This window comes from Panthera leo, chromosome B4 (assembly GCF_018350215.1).
Source record: "Panthera leo isolate Ple1 chromosome B4, P.leo_Ple1_pat1.1, whole genome shotgun sequence".
Lineage (NCBI taxonomy): Eukaryota > Metazoa > Chordata > Mammalia > Carnivora > Felidae > Panthera > Panthera leo.
In genome coordinates, this window is record NC_056685.1 from 37,665,323 (window position 1) to 37,670,854 (window position 5,532).

The 5,532-nt window shown below is 45.4% G+C and overlaps 1 long non-coding RNA gene across 1 annotated transcript; it reads right to left on the reverse strand.

The window, feature by feature from the left end:
• Positions 1–1,030: 1,030 nt before the first annotated feature.
• LOC122225587 lies at positions 1,031–2,811 on the reverse strand. The gene is made up of 3 exons (XR_006205248.1): positions 2,775–2,811; positions 2,483–2,571; positions 1,031–1,341 (listed from the first exon to the last, which is right to left on the reverse strand). It is a non-coding gene; the product is annotated as an uncharacterized LOC122225587 (long non-coding RNA).
• Positions 2,812–5,532: the final 2,721 nt, after the last annotated feature.

The window sequence follows — 5,532 nt, forward strand, 5'->3', positions numbered from 1 at the left end:
TCCTGGCTTAAGTCACTGGTGCCATTTATGTGACAGGAGAGACTTGGGGAGGAGTAAGTCTGTGGTTGGAGATGAAGAGTTGAGGTTGAGACATTTATTAGACGTCCAAGTGGAGATGGCAAGTAGCAGCCACATATATGATTCTGGAATTAAGGGGAGAGGCCATGGCAGGATTTAGGATTTCCTGGCACCTGGACTGGCATTTAGGTCCTTGAGACTAGATGAGATTACCTAGAAGGACCGTGTGGATGGAGAAGGAAGGGGCGTCCCCAGGACTGAGAAGAGAGGAGGAGGAAAACCAGGAGGGCATGGTTTTCTCAGTAGGGAAGGAAAGAAAGAGTTTCTGTGGGGAGTGCTGAAATGCTACTGGCAAGTAGATTAGGATGAAGATAGAGAAATGACCATTTGTGGTAGAGACTCCCTAGCTTCCCCTTCTTCCTGAGTTATAGCTGGGCCCTTGGTCACTCAGAATAAGTACCGTATTTTCTAGTCTCTCTTGCAGCTAGATGTGGCCATGTGTCTAGGCTGGCCAGTGGAGGTAAGGAGAACTACACCTCCCAGAAGTGTCCTAAAAGGGAGGAGGCATGTTCTTCTTATCTCTTCTTTTCAGTTGACTGGATTGTCTTGTAATGGCTGGATTTCCTGCAGCCATTTTGGACCATGAGATGATCTGAGGAATGGAAGTTACCTATGGTAAGGCAACAAGATAAAAGGATCTTGGGTCTTTGATACCATGGAGCACCATAACAGCCCTGGACAGATTTCATATGAGAGAGAAATAAACTATCCCCCTTAAATCACTTTTACTGTGTGTGTGTGTGTGTGTGTTTGCAATTAGCAGCCAAACTTAATTCTAACCGATGTATCGTTGGATTTGGCAACAAACATAGAGGCATAGTGGTTGAAGCATGAATGGCTGTGACAACAACAACACCCTGACTATAGCACTTTTCAGTTTACAAAGCACTTTCAAACATGCTGCCTTCCTCAACATTTGCAGCTCCATTGTGATTCTGTAGACTTCTTTTTTTATAGATGAAGAAACGGAAGCTCAGAGAAGCCACTAAGTCAAGGTTACTAGGTTGTAGCTCTTATACTTTAACCCGGGTCATCTGACTCCTTGCCCAGCGCTCATGAACGTAGGTGGAGAGCAGGTTACGAACGTGCAGGAGGTTCTGGCCCAGAGTTTGCCCAATTCTGGGGGGATAATTGGAAGCTGGTCCCAGAGGTCCCTGAGAACATGTCGCCAGGAGAAGGTGTCATTTGGTGGAGCATCAGAGCTTTGTCGCCTTTTCAGGAAAATGCTTGTATTTCTAGAAAGGTGATGTGGAGGACAGGAGACTGTGGAGAACAAAGGAGGTAAAAATGAGACAGGCATCAACACCGGGGGGAAGTGTGGCTGCCAGTGGCATGCTAGCAATCCCATTTTGGAAGTAATCAGGTAGCAATCAGATGTTCAGACCAAGTCTGCTGAGTGTCCTGTGACCATATAAATGTTTTCTTGGTATCAAAGGGATCTGCTTCTCTTTGCAGTCTCCCTTCCTCAGAGGCCAATCTGGGAGCTTTTGAAGTTTGGCATGAATCTCTCCTTCTGCTTTTCCTCTTCAGTAACTTCTTTGCTGACTTCTTTCCAATTTCTTTCTGTAAATCCCCACCAATCTGGGGATTGCTGGGGATACACAGATTTTAAGCTGATTAAGGGTTTGCACCTTCCTACCAGCAAGGTGGGATTACTTTTAAGTAAGTTGCTCAAGGTTATGCAGTCGGGAAGTAGAAGCTGGGATTGGAAGTCGGCTTTGTGACTTCTAAGGTCACATGCTGCTCCCCCAGCTTTGGCCCTAGAAAACCAAGAGGCCTTGGGGAAATAGCATTCTGTCCATCCCACCCACGTCCCTCTTTAATCTTGACTGACCCACCCTGGAGGCCCCGCTCCTGGAGGCACATTAAAGCAAGCCTCACATGCCTGCCCCAGGGAAAGGCCTCGACCCGCCCCACTTCCAAGCGGCCCACTTGCTCCGGCCCTTCATCTCCCTGGACCTTGGGTTCCTGGCTGTAGTCCCTGCCTTTGATATCTGCTTCTGCTCTCTGGAGTTTGGCAACTCCTCACATTCTCCTTGCAGCTTTTGGGGCCTCAGGGTTTTTTCTTTTTGCCCTCTGCTCTGTCCACCTCCGACTCAGTGTCCTCCCCTGGCCTGGGGCGAGGAGGGCTCACCCTCTGGCCTGGGCTCTTCGGATCGCGTGTCTGGGCCAGAGATGGATGTGGCCTCGAAGTGGCACTATGGAGAGGGGTCTAAGAGATTCTCGTCCTGCCCTTGGCCACAGCTCCCCTTCACTGGGGGAGGTGTATCCACAAAAGAGGCTAAACAAGGCACTTATCACTGTCTTCATCAGGTACGATTTGGGCCCTAATGTCAGATTCTAGAAGGGCTGGCTTGAATGGCCTAGAGGTAAAAAAGGCTTTGTTCATCCCATAAACACTCACTGAGCACGTAGGATGTGTCTGGCACTTCCAGCTCCTGGGGATACAACGCTGAATAGAATCTTGGTGCCAATCCTAGAAGAGCTTACATGCTAACAGGAGGAGATCACACAAAAAAATCAAGAAAATAACATCAGGCCTCCTGTTCTGTATTCCCCCCCACCCCACTCCCCCTCCCATCCCGGAACCCCCTCCATGGCCATACCCAAACAGTCTTGGATCTGATCTCTGTGATGGAGGGCAGGCTACATGTCAGAGAGCAGCAGGAGTGTCAGGAACAAGGGAGGGCAGTTACCTCAATGCCTCCGTAGATGAGGGCCCCTGGGGCTCTGCTGCTGTATGAGTAGTAACATACAGTTCCGTCTGCAGAGAAAACTCCTTACCTGAGAGAGGCGGGGAGGGGGGGGGGGAGAGCGTGCCCTCCGTAAGCATTGTAAAGAGCCACATCCACACATGTCCATGTGTGCAGAGCGTGCCCTTCCTGGGCTTTAGTGTATGGGTCATAGATGCAGGGCATCATCAGGAGCTCAGCAAAAATGCAAATTCTCACCCCACACGCCCCACCCCAGTTGTTCTGAAGTCTGCAGGTGATTCCTGTGCACATTCAAGTTGGAGAAGCAACAGGCTGGACTTTGACCAGGTGCAGAGAAAAACACCAGACTGTGACCAACTCCTAATAATTCCTCTTGCAGATGGAGTGTGGGGTGGGATATGGAGGGCTTCCTTCCCTGAGAAATGTATGCATTTGAGCAACATACTCACCACTGTTTGCAAAAGTTAGTTACTATAAATAAAATAGGGGGAAAAAAAGAATAAAAGAAAATAAACAAGTTCAAATAAGGGTGCATTCTTTAATTTGACTTAGAATACTTGACTTGTAATATTTGCAACGGTCAACATTTCAAGAAATAAATATCTTTCTATACTTTGTATTAGCTTGTGAACTACTAACCCACTATCAATTGAGTTTTTATTGTTGGAGGGGACATTTTATGCATGGAAAAGAATACTTAAGGTTATTTATGTATTTTAATTTTTTTCAACTGATTAAAGTTGTAAATTTTGAGGCCTAATTTTATTAACTCAAGTTCAACTTACAAGTCTTGCTATTTTGTTCATAAAGCTAGTGTTTTATGTTAAATCTTTCACTTATTCTTTAATTAATGTTCAGTTAGCTCATAAATTCTCCTAACATTTAATATCACTTACAAACCCGATTGATTAAATTAGCTTAGACTGTTTAAGCTATAATTAAGCACTTCAAAAAAATCTAACAAGGCAGACTTACAAATCTAACAAATCTCAGATACTAAGAATTTAACACTAAGAACTTAAACACTATTCATGTTTCACATTCATACACTAAACATAGTAAGTCTCAACTTGTAGATCTAATCAGATTTATTTAAGCATTTAATCATCATTTAATCCACCTAAGTTATTAAATCAACATCACAACGCCAATACGTTACATGCTTTTATACTTTTCCCACACCTTAAAAAGCAGTTAAGAATTGTAAACGTTGAAATGGCTGATGCTTAACTTATGTTCTGTGAATTTTTTATAAAGCGATACATTTTTAAATTAATTTTTTAAAGTTACAAAAACTGTAAAGGTGCCTGGGTGACTCAGTTAGTTGAATGTCGGACACTGGCTCAGGTCGTGATCTCCCTGTTTGTGAATCCGAGCCCGCATCACATCGCATTGCATTGGGCTTGCTGTCAGCACGGAGTCTGCGTCATCTCTGTTCCCCTTTCTCTCTGTCCCTCCCCCGCTCTCACTCTCACTCTCAAAAATAAATAAAACCTTAAAAAAATTTAAAGTTACAAAATTACAGACAGAACACAGATTATTCCAAGGATTGTTGCAGTTACTATCACACACACCCTTACACCTCTCACAAAAGTGTTAATATATGTCTGCGTCATTCACCATCTGTATATTTATTTCCAAGCCTCTACTCAGGCAAAGAAAGCAGAATGAGCCTCACAGTTGGGTTGAGATAACTGATGTGAAAGCAGGGCTCATACACACTTACGGACTAGAGTCGTGAGCTCCACGTTTGCAATTGCTGTACTGTTAGAGCTGTGGAGAGCCACCTGGAGATTGGACCAGTCTGGGGACGGGGTCTGGATGTGCCTTCTTAAAGAATGTCACCTGGCTGGACAATTACCTGTGGGAGTGGCTTCCTGTGGTCAAATTTTGCCGGCCACAATTACAACATCCGTAAGACCTTCACTTAAAGAAAGAAAGTGCATCTCTTATCCCTGGGTGTCCCTTAAGTCGCACTGCCTGACACAGGTACAAGAAATCCACAGCTTAATTATTAACCCACTTGGCTATGGTATGCACATTGAATAGTTGACATTTTGGGGAACTCACATAGACTTTTTTTTTTTTTTTTTTTTTAGTATAACCCATATTCTTTTTTTAAAGTTCATTTATTTATTTTGACAGAGACAGAGTGGCAGAGGGGCAGAGAGAGGGAGAGAGAGAGAGAGAGAGAGAGAGAGAATCTCAAGTAGGCTCCACACTGTCAACATGGAGCCTAACATGGGGCTCCAACTCCCAAACCCGTGAGATCATGACCTGAGCCGAAATCAAGAGACCGGCACTTGACTGACTGAGCCACACAGGTGCCCTAGTATAACCCACATTCAATATCAAGATGGACTTGGGCTTCTCACAAGATGTTCGTTTCCTTTCTGATACTCAGACTGTTGCAGCTTTGCTTTTTCCCTCCCTGCCTTCATCTCTTTCCTCCCTCCCTTCCCTCCCTCCTTCCTCTCCTCCATCCCTCCCCACTTTTTCCTCCCTCCCTCCCTCCCTGCCTTCCTCCCTCCCTCCCTCCCTGCCTTCCTCCCTCCCTTCCTTCCTCCCTCCCTCTCTTCCTTCCTTCCTTCCCTCCTCCCTTCCTCCCTCCCTTCCATGCTTCCTTCCTTTGCTGTGTCCCTTTCCTCAAATATCTTTTGAAACTAACATGCTCTTGCATCATCTAGCGGATTTAGGCCTGCTTTGATTCTTCTTGCACTATCAGCTACTTTCCAAGAAG